At 38.2% G+C, this 16273-nt stretch overlaps 1 protein-coding gene and 1 long non-coding RNA gene across 3 annotated transcripts in view; both read right to left on the minus strand.

Annotated features, from left to right (window-relative positions):
* Nucleotides 1-16273, minus strand: part of LOC139833161 (uncharacterized) — a 75081-nt gene that overhangs the window by 19037 nt on the left and 39771 nt on the right. The gene's annotated exons all lie outside the window — the stretch shown is intronic.
* LOC127316166 (uncharacterized) lies at nucleotides 13958-16247 on the minus strand. Its single transcript, XR_011748753.1, has 3 exons — nucleotides 16148-16247; nucleotides 15580-15665; nucleotides 13958-14363 (listed from the first exon to the last, which is right to left on the minus strand). It is a non-coding gene; the product is annotated as an uncharacterized lncRNA (long non-coding RNA).

Genomic DNA, 16273 nt, shown 5'->3' on the forward strand with positions numbered 1-16273 from the left:
ACTAGTGTGGGGAAAATTCACATGTGATCTAAATCCTACATAATTCCTATACAAATCCTATATATGAATTTTAGTTGTTAGGTCACTTAAAATGACTTCACTTGAAGGGTTACATTTTTGTTTTTTCTGAATTAGTAGTGATGCCTAACCATATATATACCTAAACCAAGAGAATCAGCATAAACTTATGTATATTAATAGTAAGCGCATATATGAATGTTTTTTATCTACAAACCCAGGGTCATATATATGTACATAGAAACATGCATATATGCTAGTTTTTGTACCTTGGTGTGTTCCTCTTTTGGGCTATCTCTTTTTTGTTCACCGGTTCACAACCAACGCCCTAGATTAATTTGGCACTTAGAAAATAACATTTTGTTTTTGGCGCACTAACACAAATAGTAGTAGCACGGTCAACACTGTAGAGAAGTACAAAATAAATGTGTGTGGGTAATAATAAAATCCTTAATATGCCTAGAAAACCCACACGTACGCTCTTTCTAGGACAGAGGCAGTATGAGGTAATGCACCCACGCGCTGTCATCTGCCCGTTCGTGCTATGTCTCCCAAATCTTGAAATATCGTCAGTTATCCATTTCACGTCCACACTTCTCCCTCTCTCCACGGACTAGGAAAAAAACCCTCTCTTCACTTCCCCTTCCCATTCCACCGATGGAGAGCCCAACCGACGCCATCAACGCAGCGAAAGCGAAAGCCGCGCGGCTGGCCTTAGCCGCAGAGGAGGCGTCCAGAGCCGCGACCGCAGCACGCATGGCCGCAACGGCGGCGATCATCGCCGCAGCGGATGCCAAAGACGAAGCGGAGGCCATTGCCGAAGGTCGGGCCATCGGTCGCTCATCGGCATCTGATGCTGTTGGTAGATGGGTCCACTCTCTTGGGAAGCATCCCCTAGATGACGAGGACGAGGTTGAACTCATCTTTGAACCGCCGCCGCCGACCTTTGACGAGAATATCGTCGACGAGGGGGAGGAAGTATGTTCCGATTCACCTCTCTCCCTTATTCAACATAGCCCTGTATCGATTTGCGCTATGGTCTCTCCCTCTTTTTTTTTGCGCTATAGCGTTTTGAATTAGCGTCAGAATCTTTTTAGATTCTTCGTCCTTATTAGTTGCAACTGCTACATATTTGCTTCACATCCGATTCACCTCTCTCCCTTATTCAACATAGCCCTGTATCGATTTGCTCTATGGTCTCTCCCTCTTTTTTTTTGCGCTATAGGGTTTTGAATTAGCGTCAGAATCTTTTTAGATTCATATTCATTATTAGTTGCAACTGCTACATATTTGCTTCACCTGTTTATTTGGCATGTATCAGGTTGCTACTGATGAGGTTGACAGCGATGTCGAGTCGCGTCATAGGAAGGCCAGGGCCACTCTCAACAAGCTTAAGGCGGGGAAGTTCGACAAGTATTGGAGTGAACCCTGGACTGGTGCCAGGAACAGCTGCCCCTTCTGCACAAAGAGCATAAAGGTTGACTTTCGAAGCGTCCTGCAGCATGCCGAAGCCGGTGGGTCCGGCTGTCTCAAAGTTGGGGAAACTGTTAACCGATCCGGCTTCATAGCCAACCACATGGCCTATGGGCTATTCCTAAGGAAGAAATTGAACCAAGCTATCGAGACCGGTCGTGTGCCTCCTCCCAAGCCCAAGCCACCAAAGATTAAAGGTATGGGCAGCAAGAAGCAGAAGAAGCGGGACCGGGAGGAGGCGACAGGAAGAAGATGGTAAATATACTCCGTAACTGTTGTGCATGTTTGTCTCTCCTACTGCTTCAAAAGCAGCATCTTTTGTTGAACTCTGTTTATGTTTGCTGCTCAGCAGCGTTTGTGGTGAACCTATTAGCTTAATTAGGGGTTGTTGAACTATGTCTGTGTTGAACCTTGCTTAATTAGGTTGTGTTGAACTCTGTTTGTGTTGGCGTGGGAAGGGGGGCATGATGCTACCCTGAATTTGCGGGACCCCCAAAAAACTTGCAAATACGAGTGATGCATCCAAAAGGAACAAACTTTTACATGGTAGACCCCAGTATGAAAGCAAGAAATGCGATCGGGTCCTTAACAGCCACCGCCCGATTGATCGGGTATTTTGCCTGCCTACCGCATGTGACTTGTGCTCACTGAAGTTTGGGACCTCACGCATGGGCACCACACGTAAGTGACAGACCTGTTGGTGTAAAAACTCGGGTGATTACTATACTGCATTAGTACAAAGTTTCCTATGGATTCAAGGGTTGGAAAGCCAAGTTAACTCATTTTCATGACTAAGAAGGAGCCAGGCTTACTTTTTCATTTTCATGTTTTAACTTGTTTAAATCTTGGTCAAACAAAGGATTTGACCAGGATTCAAATGGGCATAAAAATTCAAAAAAGAAATAAAAAAAAACCAAAGCACATAAGCTTCTTATGTCATATAGTAAGCATTACAGTTGATCAACGAGTCTAGACATATTCAAACCAGAAAAATCATGTATATACCCCCTAACCCTAAACTCTGTCTTATGAAGTCAAGCATGAAGAAAAGTGGTTTTGGGTTTCAAACATTGGAAATTGAAAAAACTCCCAAAAGCTTCATTTTGGAGTGACTAAGAAGAATCCAGGCTTACATTTTCATTTTCATGTTTTAAACTGGTTTAAATCTTGGTCAAACCTAGGATTTGACCAAGATTCAAATGGACATAACAAATTCAAAAAAATCAAAACCAAACACATAGTCTTTTGATGTCATATAGTAAGCATTCAAGTTGATAAACAAAGTCTAGACATATTTAAACAAGAAAAATCATGTATATACTTGGCCCCTAACCCTAAACTCTGTCTTATGAAGTCAAGCATTAAGAGAAGTGGTTTTGGGTTTCAAACATGGAAATTTAAAAAACCTCCCAAAAGCTTCATTTTGGAGTGACTAAGAATAATCCAGGCTTACTTTTCATTTTCATGTTTTAAACTGGTTTAAATCTTGGTCAAACCTAGGATTTGACCAAGATTCAAATGGGCATAACAAATTCAAAAAAAACCAAACACATAGTCTTTTGATGTCACATAATAAGCATTCAAGTTGATAACCAAGGTCTAGACATATTCAAACCAGAAAAATCATGTATCTACCCCCTACCCCTAAACTTTGTCTTATGAAGTAAAGCACGGAGAAATATCATTTTGGGTTTCGAACATGGAAAATTAAAAAAACCTCCCAAAAGCTTCATTTTGGAGTGAATAATAAGAAGGATCCAAACTTACTTTTCATTTTCATGTTTTAAACTTGTTTAAATATTGGTCAAACCTGCTAGGATTTGACCAAGATTCAAATGGGCATAACAATTCAAAAAAAAATATTTAAACCGAAAACCACTTCTCTTCGTGCTTGACTTCATTAGACAGAGTTTAGGGTTTGGGGTATATACATGATTTTTAATGTTTAAATATGTCTAGACTCCGTTGATCAACATGAATGCTTACTATAACTTAAGAAGCTTATGTGCTTTGGTTTTTCATTTTTTGAATTCTTTATTGAATTTTTATGCCCATTTGAATCTTGGTCAAATCCTAGGTTTGACCAAGAATTAAACAAGTCAGTAACATGAAAATGAAAAAGTAAGCATGGATCCTTCTTATTCACTCAAAAAATGAAGCTTTTGGGAGGGTTTTTGAATTTTCCATGTTTGAAACCCAAAACCATTCCTCTTGTATGCTTGACTTCATATATATATGACAGAGTTTAGCCTTAGGGGTATATACATGATTTTCTAGTTTGAATATGTCTATACCTTGTTTATCAACTTGAATGCTTACTATAAACCAAAAATTCATGTATCTACCCCTAACCCTAAACTATGCATGAAGAGAAGTGGTTTTGGGTTTCAAACCTGGATATTTCAAAAAACCTCCCAAAAGCTTCATTTTGGAGTGAATAAGAAGGATCAAGGCTTAATTTTTCATTTTCATGTTTTAATCTTGTTTAAATCTTGGTCAAACCTAGGATTTGACCAAGATTCAAATGGGCATAATTTAAAAAAATGAAAAATCAAGGCACATAGTCTTCTTATGTCATATAGTAAGCATTCAATTAAGTTGATAAACAAGCTCTAGACATATTCAAACCAGAAAAATCATGATGTATCTACCCCCTATATATCCCTAAACCCTGACTTATGAAGTCAAGCATGAAGAGAAGTGGTTTTTGGTTTCAATCATGGAAATTTCAAAAACCCTCCCAAGAGCTTCATTTTGGAGTGACTAATTAAGAAGCATACATGATTACCTTTTCATATTCATGTTTTAAACTTGTTCAAATCTAGGTCAACAAACCTAGGATTTGACGAAGAATCAAATGGGTATAAAAAAATTAAAAACAAGCTCTAGACAAGCTCAAGTTGAAAAACAAGTTCTAGACATATTCCAACCAGAAAAATCATGTATCTACCCCCTATATATCCCTAAACCCTGACTTATGAAGTCAAGCATGAAGAAAATTGGTTTTTGGTTTCAATCATGGAAATTTCAAAAACCCTCCCAAGAGCTTCATTTTGGAGTGGCTAAGAAGGATAGATGCTTAATTTTTCATATTTATGTTTTAAACTAGTTTAAATCATGGTCAAACCTAGGATTTGACCAAGATTCAAATGGACATAAAAATTCAAAATAAATGAAAATAAATGAAAAACCAAGGCACGTAGTCTTCTTATGTCATATAGTAAGCATTCAATTAAGTTGATAAACAAGGTCTAGACATATTCAAACCAGAAACATCATGTATCTAGCTACCCCTAGCCCTAAACTCTGTCTTATGAAGTCAAGCATGCATGAAGAGAAGTCATGGTTTTTGGTTTCAAACATGGAAATTTCAAAAACCCTACCAAGATCTACATTTTGGAGTGACTAAGAAGGATATATGCTTAATTTTTCATATTCATGTTTTATTAAACTTGTTTAAATCATGGTCAAACATAGGATTTGACCAAGATTCAAATGGGCATAAAAATTCAAAAAAAACAAAAAATGGAAAATCAAGGCACATAGTCTTCTTATGTCACATAGTAAGCATTCAATTAAGTTGATAAACAAGGTCTAGAGATATATTCAAACCAGAGAAATCATGTATCTACCCCCTAACCCTAAACTCTGTCTCATGAAGTCAAGCATGAAGATATGTGGTTTTTGGTTTCAAACATGGAAATTTCAAAAACCCTCCCAAGAGCTTCATTTTGGAGTGACTAAGAAGAATATATTCTTAATTTTTATATTCATGTTTTCAACTTGTTTAAATCATGGTCAAACCTAGGATTTGGCCAAGATTCAAATGGGCATAATTTAAAAAATGGAAAATCAAGGCACATAGTCTTCTTATGTCACATAGTAAGCATTCAATTAAGTTGATAAACAAGGTCTAGACATATTCAAACCAGAGAAATCATGTATCTACCCCCTAACCCTAAACTCTGTCTCATGAAGTCAAGCATGAAGATATGTGGTTTTTGGTTTCAAACATGGAAATTTCAAAAACCCTCCCAAGAGCTTCATTTTGGAGTGACTAAGAAGGACATATGCTTAATTTTTCATATTCATGTTTTCAACTTGTTTAAATCATGGTCAAACTTAGGATTTGACCAAGATTCAAATGGGCATAAAATTAAAAAAAACAATAAAATGAAAAACCAATGCACATAGTCGATCTTCTTATGTCATATATATAGTAAGCATTCAATTAAGTTGATAACAAGGTCTAGACATATTCAAACCAGAAAAATCATGTATCTACCCCCTAACCCTAAACTTTGTCTTATGAAGTCAAGCATGAAGAGAAGTGGTTTTTGGTTTCAAGCATGGAAATTTCAAAAACCTCCCCAAACTTCATTTTAGAGTGACTAAGAAGGATACAAGCTTCCCTTTTCATTTTCATGTTTTAAACTTGTTTAAATTATCTTGGTCCGCCCATGCTATAGTCTGGATCCGCCCATGCTATAGTTTGAGGCCATTTGGATGACGTCGAAAAAATTCTTTGATTAGAAATGGGGTTGTTCGAACCCCGTAGTTGGATTTTTTTGAACCTTGATCTGTAGTACTGGGCAAAACCCTAGTTTAACCTATTTCATTATAGATTCGTAGGTCGATTTTTCTACGTACCTTTTTATTATTACTCTACTATGCAGCACATATGTGTTTGCCCGTCGAGTGAAACTCGGAGGAAGAGGGATCACTCAGAAGGAGAGAAGAAGGAGGGAGAGCATTATGGTGTCTCCCCTTTTTCGGGTGATGATGTTGACTGTTGTGCAGGGTTTGTCAGTGAGCAGGAGGTGCGAGCGAGCGAGCGAGCGAGTCGAGCGAGGCCGAGAATGAGAGAGATTTGTTTTTTTTTTGTGAGAGGGACAACCGAAGGATCCTGAAGGACCCAGAGACTTCCAATACGCATCCTGATGTGTCTTCTCTTGACAAAGAAAGTGGCTGGGAGTTTGCGTACCTATTGCACGTGATTTGTGCTCACTGAAGTGTGGGACCTCATGCATGGGCACCACACGTAAGTGACAGACCTGTTGGTGTAAAAACTCGGTTGATTATTATAGTGCATTAGAACAAAGTTTCCTATGGATTCAAGGGTAGGAAATCCAAGTTAACTCATTTACATGACATTATTTTTTCCATGAAGCAAAGTTAACACATCTATCAATTGGTATATTTTGGAGTGACTAAGAAGGATCCATGCTTACCTTTTCGTTTTCACGTGTTAAACTTGTTTAAATCTTGGTCAAACCTAGGATTTGACAGAGATTCAAATGGGCGGAAAATCCAAAAAAACAGAAAAATGAAAACCCAAAGCACATACGTAGTTTTCTTATGTCATATAGTAAGCATTCAAGTTGATAAACAAGGTCTAGACATATTCAAACGAGAAAAATCATGTATCAAGCTACCCCTAACCCCAAACTCTGTCTTATGAAGTCAAGCATGAAGAGAAGTACGTGGTTTTTGGTTTCAAACATGGAAATTTCAAAAACCCTCCCAAGAGCTTCATTTCGAAGTGATTAATTAAGAAGCATACATGCATGCTTACTTTTTCATATTCATGTTTTAAACTTATTCAAATCTTGGTGAAACCTAGGATTTGACCAAGATTCAAATGGGTATAAAAAATCAAAAAAAAAGGTCTTCTTATGTTATATATATATAGTAGGCATTCAATTAAGTTGATAAATAAGGTCTAGACATATTCAAACCAGAAAAATCATGTATCTACCCCCTAACCCTAAACTTTGTCTTATGAAGTCAAGCATGAAGAGAAGTGGTTTTTGGTTTCAAGCATGGAAATTTCAAAAACCTCCCCAAACTTCATTTTAGAGTGACTAAGAAGGATACAAGCTTCCCTTTTCATTTTCATGTTTTAAACTTGTTTAAATTATCTTGGTCAAATCTAGGATTTGACAAGATTCAAATGGGCAAACATATGATAAGTGATGCAAATATCATTTCTAAGTGCGGGCAAACCAGCCTTTAGCTTAACATATTTCTAAGTACAAGGTTTCAGAAAATTGAGTGGGGCGGCTGCCCCCCTTGGCTATAGTCCTGATCCGCCCATGCTATAGTTTGAGGCCATTTGGATGACGTCGAAAAATTCTTTGATTAGAAATGGGGTTGTTCGAACCCCGTAGTTGGATTTTTTGAACCTTGATCTGTAGTACTGGGCAAAACCCTAGTTTAACCTATTTAATTATAGATTCGTAGGTCGATTTTTCTACGTACCTTTTTATTATTACTCTACTATGGAGCACATATGTGTTTGCCCGTCGAGTGAAACTCGGAGGAAGAGGGATCACTCGGAAGGAGAGAAGAAGGAGGGAGAGCATTATGGTGTCTCCCTTTTTCGGGTGATGATGTTGATCACAGCAGTGGTTTGTCGCTGAGCAGTGAGGTGCGAGCGAGCGAGCGAGCGAGTCGAGCGAGGCCGAGAATGAGAGAGATTTGTTTTTTTTGTGAGAGGGACAACCGAAGGATCCAGAAGGACCCACAGACTTCCAATACGCATCCTGATGCGTCTTCTCTTGACAAAGAAAATGGCTGGGAGTTTGCGTACCTATTGCACGTGACTTGTACTCACTGAAGTGTGGGACCTCACGCATGGGCACCACACGTAAGTGACAGACCTGTTGGTGTAAAAACTCGGTTGATTATTATAGTGCATTAGAACAAAGTTTCCTATGGATTCAAGGGTAAGAAATCCAAGTTAACTCATTTACATGACATTATTTTTTCCATGAAGCAAAGTTAACACATCTATCAATTGGTACATTTTGGAGTGACTAAGAAGGATCCATGCTTACCTTTTCGTTTTCACGTGTTAAACTTGTTTAAATCTTGGTCAAACCTAGGATTTGACAGAGATTCAAATGGGCGGAAAATTCAAAAAAAAAACAGAAAAATGAAAAACCAAAGCACATACGTAGTTTTCTTATGTCATATAGTAAGCATTCAAGTTGATAAACAAGGTCTATACATATTCAAAACATACAAATCATGTATGTACCCCTAACCCTAAACTATGTCTTATGAAGTCAAGCATGAAGAGAAGTGGTTTTGGGTTTCAAACATGGAAATTTCAAAAACCTCCCAAAAACTTCATTTAGAGTGACTAAGAAGGATAAATGCTTCCCTTTTCATTTTCATGTTTTAAACTTGTTTAAATCTTGGTAAAACCTAGGATCTGACCAAGATTCAAATGGGCATCAAAAATAAAAAAATCAGAAAAATGAAAAACCAAAGCACATAGTCTTCTTATGTCATATAGTAAGCATTAAAGTTGATAAACAAGGTCTAGACGTATTCAAACCAGACAAATCATGTATCTACCCCTAACCCTAAACTCTGTCTTATGAAGTCAAGCATGAAGAGAAGTTGTTTTGGGTTTCAAACATGGAAATTTCAAAAACCCTCTCAAAGAGCTTCATTTTGGAGTGACTAAGAAGGATCCATAGGAAACTATGTACTAATACAAGATAATGATCACCCGAGTTATTAGAGCAACAAGTCTGCCACTTACGTGTGGTTCCCATGCGTGAGGTCCCACACTTCAGTGAGCACAAGTCACGTAGTCTTCTTATGTCATATAGTAAGCATTCAATTAAGTTGATAAACAAGGTCTAGACATATCAAACCAGAAAAATCATGTATCTACCCCCTATATATCCCTAAACCCTGACTTATGAAGTCAAGCATGAAGAGAAGAAGTGGTTTTTGGTTTCAAACATGGAAATTTCAAAAACCCTCCCAAGAGCTTCATTTTGGAGTGACTAGTTAAGACGCATACATGCTTACTTTTTCATATTCATGTTTTAAATTTGTTCAAATCTTGGTCAACAAACCTAGCTACGATTTGACGAAGATTCAAATGGGTATAAAAAAATTAAAACCAAGGTCTGCTCATGTAATATAGTAAGCATTCAATTAAATTGATAAACAAGGTCTAGACATATTCAAACTAGTAGGAAAATCATGTATCTACCCCCTAACCCTAAACTATGTCTTATGAAGTCAAGCATGCATGAAGAAAAGTGGTTTTTGGTTTTCAAGCATGGAAATTTCAAAAACCCTCCCAAGAGCTACATATTGGAGTGACTAAGAAGGATAGATGCTTAATTTTTCATATTCATGTTTTAAACTTGATTAAATCATGGTCAAACCTAGAATTTGACCAAGATTCAAATGGGCATAAAAATTCAAAAAAATGAAAAACCAATGCACATAGTCATCTTATGTCATCTAGTAAGCATTCAATTAAGTTGATAAACAATGTCTAGACATATTCAAACCAGAAAATTCATGTATCAAGCTACCCCTAACCCCAAACTCTGTCTTATGAAGTCAAGCATGAAGAGAAGTACGTGGTTTTTTGGTTTCAAACATGGAAATTTCAAAAACCCTGTCAAGAGCTTCATTTTGGAGTGACTACGAATGATACATGCTTAATTTTTCATATTCATGTTTTAAACTTGTTTAAATCATGGTCAAACCTAGGATTTGGCCAAGATTCAAATGGGCAAAATTTAAAAAAAAATCAAGGCACATAGTCTTCTTATGTCATATAGTAAGCATTCAATTAAGTTGATAAACAACGTCTAGACATATTCAAACGAGAGAAATCATGTATCTACCCCCTAACACTAAACTCTGTCTCATGAAGTCAAGCGCATGCATGAAGATATGTGGTTTTTGGTTTCAAACATGGAAATTTCAAAAACCCTCCCAAGAGCTTCATTTCGAAGTGATTAATTAAGAAGCATACATGCATGCTTACTTTTTCATATTCATGTTTTAAACTTATATTCAAATCTTGTTGAAACCTAGGATTTGACCAAGATTCAAATGGGTATAAAAATAAAAAAATAAAACAAAAAAGGTCTTCTTATGTTATATAGTAGGCATTCAATTAAGTTGATAAACAAGGTCTAGACATATTCAAACAAGAAAAATCAAGCATGTATCTACCCCTAACCCTAAACTCGGTTTCATGAAGTCAAGCATGAAGATATGTGGTTTTTGGTTTCGAACATGGAAATTCAAAAACCCTCCCAAGAGCTTCATTTTGAAGTGACTAAGAAGCATACATGCTTAATTTTTAATATTCATGTTTTTAACTTATTCAAATCTTGGTGGAACCAAGGATTTGACCAAGATTCAAATGGGTATAAAAGTTCAAAAAAACCAAGGTCTTCTTATATGTTATATAGTAAGCATTCAATTAATTTGATAAACAAGGTCTACACATATTCAAACCAGGAAAATCATGTATCTACCCCCTAACCCTAATTAAACTCTGTCTTATGAAGTCAAGCATGCATGAAGAGAAGTGGTTTTTGGTTTCAAGCATGGAAATTTCAAAAACCCTCCCAAGAGCTACATATTGGAGTGACTAAGAAGGATAGATGCTTAATTTTTCATATTCATGTTTTAAACTTGTTTAAATCATGGTCAAACCTAGGATTTGACCAAGATTCAAATGGGCAAAATTTTAAAAAATGAAAAATCAAGGCACATAGTCTTCTTATTTTTGGTTTCAAACATGGAAGTTTCAAAAACCCTCCCAAAGAGCTTCATTTTGGAGTGACTAAGAAGGATCCATAGGAAACTATGTACTAATACAGTATAATGATCACCCGAGTTATTAGAGCAACAAGTCTGTCACTTACGTGTGGTTCCCATGCGTGAGGTCCCACACTTCAGTGAGCACAAGTCACGTACGCTAGGTAGGCAAACTCCCAGCCATCTTCTTTGTCAAGAGAGAGGCATCAACACACACTCTCTCTCTCTCTCTCTCCAATTATCCACCTCCGTTGGCTGCCGGTTTTGGCAGGTCGTTTCTAGCTCAGCTCGTAGGCCATGGTGTGCAGGCTCTGTAGCCATGGCGATTTGGTCGCGCCAAGTGGTTCGTCCCCGGCTCCGACGAGGATCAATCCGGACGGTGCCTATTAAGGACCCGATCGCATTTCTTGCTTTCAGCATGGGGTCTACCATGTAAATCTTAGGGATTTAGACGTAATTTCATGTTTATTTTGTGTCCTCGTCAGAACTCACAGCACCGATGCGTATTGGAAATCTGGGTCCTTCAGATCGTTCGGTTGTCCCTCTAAAAAACATCTCTCTCATTCTCGGCCTTTCTCGCTCGCTCGCACCCCCTCGCGCACCGACAACCCCGCACAACACCAACATCACCGTAAAAGGATATACACCATAAATAAGTGGGGCCCCATGACTGCTCTCCCTTCGTCTCCTCCCGTGTGATCCCTCTTCCTCCGACTCCCGACCTTGCGGAAAAGAAAAATGAAATGAAAGAGTTTCACTGGACGGGCAAACACATGTGCTGCCTAGTAATAATAATAATAACGTAAAAAATTCGACCTACGAATCTATTATTAAATAAGCTAAACTAGGGTTTTGCCCAAGATTACGGATCAATTTCTGAAAATCCAACTATGGGGTTCGATTTTGGCCTGCTAATATAAAATTATATAATCCGAACTAGTATTCCTCTAAAAAATCATTTTGGTATGCATCGTTTGGTACTTTTCATAGCTAGAGTGCTTACTCCCTCCGTTAGCAAATAGTCTTCGTATGTCATATAGTAAGCATTCAAGTTGAAAAACAAGCTCTAGACATATTCAAACCAGAAAAATCATGTATCTACCCCTATATATCCCTAAACCCTGACTTATGAATTCAAGCATGAAGAGAAGTGGTTTTTGGTTTCAATCATGGAAATTTCAAAAACCCTCCCAAGAGCTTCATTTTGGAGTGACTAATTAAGAAGCATACATGCTTACCTTTTCATATTAATGTTTTAAACTTGTTCAAATCTTGGTCAACAAACCTAGGATTTGACGAAGAATCAAATGGGTATAAAAAAATTAAAACCAAGGTCTGCTTCATGTCATATAGTGAGCATTCAATTAAATTGATAAACAAGGTCTAGACATATTCAAACTAGCAGGAAAATCATGTATCTACCCCCTAACCCCAAACTCTATCTTATGAAGTCAAGCATGCATGAAGAGAAGTGGTTTTTGGTTTTCAAGCATGGAAATTTCAAAAACTCTTATGTCATCTAGTAAGCATTCAATTAAGTTGATAAATAATGTCTAGACATATTCAAACCAGAAAGTTTATGTATCAAGCTACCCCTAACCCCAAACTTTGTCTTATGAAGTCTAGCATGAAGAGAAGTACGTGGTTTTTTGGTTTCAAACATGGAAATTTCAAAAACCCTCTCAAGATCGAGCTTCATTTTGGAGTGACTACGAAGGATACATGCTTAATTTTTCATATTCATGTTTTAAACTTGTTTAAATCATGGTCAAACCTAGGATTTGACCAAGATTCAAATGGGCATAAAAATTTAAAAAAAACAATAAAATGAAAAACCAATGCACATAGTCATCTTATGTCATCTAGTAAGCATTCAATTAAGTTGATAAACAAGGTCTAGACATATTCAAACCAGAAAATTCATGTATCAAGCTACCCCTATCCCCAAACTCTGTCTTATGAAGTCAAGCATGAAGAGAAGTACGTGGTTTTTTTGGTTTCAAACATGGAAATTTCAAAAACCCTCTCAAGAGCTTCATTTCGAAGTGATTAATTAAGAAGCATACATGCATGCTTACTTTTTCATATTCATGTTTTAAACTTATTCAAATCTTGGTGAAACCTAGGATTTGACCAAGATTCAAATGGGTATAAAAATTAAAAAAAAACAAAAAAGGTCTTCTTATGTTATATAGTAGGCATTCAATTAAGTTGATAAACAAGGTCTAGACATATCCAAACAAGAAAAATCATGCATGTATCTACCCCTAACCCTAAACTCTGTTTCATGAAGTCAAGCATGAAGATATGTGGTTTTTAGTTTCGAACATGGAAATTCAAAAACCCTCCCAATAGCTTCATTTTGAAGTGACTAAGAAGCATACATGCTTACTTTTTCATATTCATGTTTTTAACTTATTCAAATCTTGGTGGAACCAAGGATTTGACCAAGATTCAAATGGGTATAAAAATTCAAATAAAACAAGGTCTTCTTATGTTATATAGTAAGCATTCAATTAATTTGATAAACAAAGTCTAGACATATTCAAACCAGAAAATTTATGTATCAAGCTACCCCTAACCCCAAACTCTGTCTTATGAAGTCTAGCATGAAGAGAAGTACGTGGTTTTTTGTTTTCAAGCATGGAAATTTCAAAAACCCTCCCAAGAGCTACATATTGGAGTGACTAAGAAGGATAGATGCTTAATTTTTCATATTCATGTTTTAAACTTGATTAAATCATGGTCAAACCTAGGATTTGACCAAGATTCAAATGGGCATAAAAATGAAAAAAAATGAAAAACCAATGCACATAGTCATCTTATGTCATCTAGTAAGCATTCAATTAAGTTGATAAACAAGGTCGAGACATATTCAAACAAGAAAATTCATGTATCAAGCTACCCCTATGTGACGCCCCGGAACCGGTACCATGAGGATCCCAGCGAACCCGCCGAAATCCGCATAATATCGATTCAAAGACGCCCTCCGACACGACGTGCGCGACGAATCACACACGTGATGCCAGAGGAACTAACACGAGCGGTAACATTACAATAGGATTACAATAGAGCCCACAAGATACAACAACAATGACTCCAACGAGTCAAGATACAAATAGATACATACAAAGATCCATATCATACAGAAGACCAAATACGTCCGAGTACGGACAAGATACAAATTGGACTAAGAGTCCTGAAGATAACCAGTGGCGTCCATAACCCTGCCCAGGCCAAGCCGGAAGGGTAACCTTGCTAACGTCGTCATCTCGTACCTGTCAAAGTCGGGCCATCGGTTGCCGACAAAAGGGGGAGGAGACAAAAAAAAGGAAGACGGGGGTAAGTACCATTGGCACGTACTTGCGAGACAAGACCAGCTATGCTCGCTGGTGGGCGGTATAAACTTCACCCGGCTATATGTGGAGTTTAGCGGCAGCAAAGCTACTATCCAATAGAGACACGCTACAACATCCGTCTACGCAGAGAAGATAAGAGAGCACACAAGGTAACAGTTCTATACTCTGCAAACATAACACAGCCGATGCGATCCCCCTTCGCCAAGAGGTATTGCAAAGGCACACACACTTTTGAAAGAGTTTTATTAGCAAATTATTAACAACAGGAAATAAGATCTAAGTTGTTCTATGATCGAGCTATACAATTCCAAGTCGTCCATAACCGCGGACACGGCTTATCGATAAGATGTACACCCTGCAGGGGTTGCCCAAATGTAACCATACGCATGCTCGAACCCACTTACTACAGGTGGAGTCTCACATCAAGACCGTTCTCAATGCAAGAGAAAGTTTAATGGGAGCCACCCAACTAAGCTACCCGTGACGAAGTTCGGCCGTACTCCGATACAGACCCAGAGGTTTGCGACATAGTCCAGGCGGGCACTAACGACCAGGCACAGGATAAGTCTATCCGCGTTATGAGTACAGTACAGAAATAAACACCCGAAGGCAACAAGAAGTAAATCGTGCATCGTGCATATGGGCAAATAAAACCAAGGTTGTGGCTCCCAATAAACAAACTCGAGGAAAGGTAGTGGGTGATGGGGGTCCCATTCCCCCACGTACGGGTAGAGCGCTCAATCTCGGAACAGATAACAAGAACTCGGGTCCTAGGGGACATTAGCAAGTCAAAGTTCCGATGCTTTCGCAAAGGGGCTCACAGATGCCTCTGCTTACAACTTTAGTTGTTAACAATAAAGTAAAGCATGTGTATCTCCAACAACTGATATAGCATGTGATAACCTCCCAACAACCCAACATATCCCGATAACAGATCGAGATAAACAACAGAACCTAAACATGCCTACGACTCGCAAAGCTGGCAAACAACAAACAATAGGTAGGGCGAGGAGGTGTATCTCGGATATATAGGTAACAGGTGGATAGGACACGTGACACAATAGAATCGCAACATAAGGATAGCAATAGATCAAAAGAGCATGTAAAAGTAAAATAGGTGAAGGGGTGGGCTCGCCTGTGAAAAGCTGCAGAAGAACTTGTCGGAGAACTCGTCGTATCTCACATCAACACTTCGTGATCCTATCCGAGAAGAAGCAAATGCTGGAACACACAACGGATGCAAGTCTTACAACTACGGAATAAGAACCAGCATGATCAAGATGATATGCATGACATGGAAGATATGGTGCGATGCAACTTATCCATATTAATCGGTGTCGGAACCCCGAACAAGCAAATTAGGTTGGAGTTGCATTTTCTAGCGTCAAAGTTAAGTGTTGATTAGCATGGCATAACATGGCAGGGGAGCGCTACTTCAATATTAAACGGAGCGGGGAAAACCATAGTCGGTATCCGAAATACTCCGCATATATGTTAGGTGAACATACACGAACTATCCACGAGCGACATGATGCAAGATGCAAACAGATGTATGGATGGCATATTCATGTTCATCTTATTTTTCTGATCAATTTTCATACATAAAACATTTTATTTGGAGTTACAGATTAAAAGATATGATTTTCGCAAGAATAACATATTTCCTGCAAAAACAAAACAAGAAGGGAAGAACCGGGCCGGACCTGCACTGTCCAGGGCCCGATCAGGCCTGCTGGTGGCGACGGACTGAATCTGCGGATCTCGGGCCAGGCCCATCTCCAGAAGATCTGGCCGAAAATAGAGGGAACAATGTATGGATGGCATATTCA

The sequence above is a fragment of the Lolium perenne genome, chromosome 7 (genome assembly GCF_019359855.2).
Source record: "Lolium perenne isolate Kyuss_39 chromosome 7, Kyuss_2.0, whole genome shotgun sequence".
In the NCBI taxonomy this organism is placed as follows: domain Eukaryota; kingdom Viridiplantae; phylum Streptophyta; class Magnoliopsida; order Poales; family Poaceae; genus Lolium; species Lolium perenne.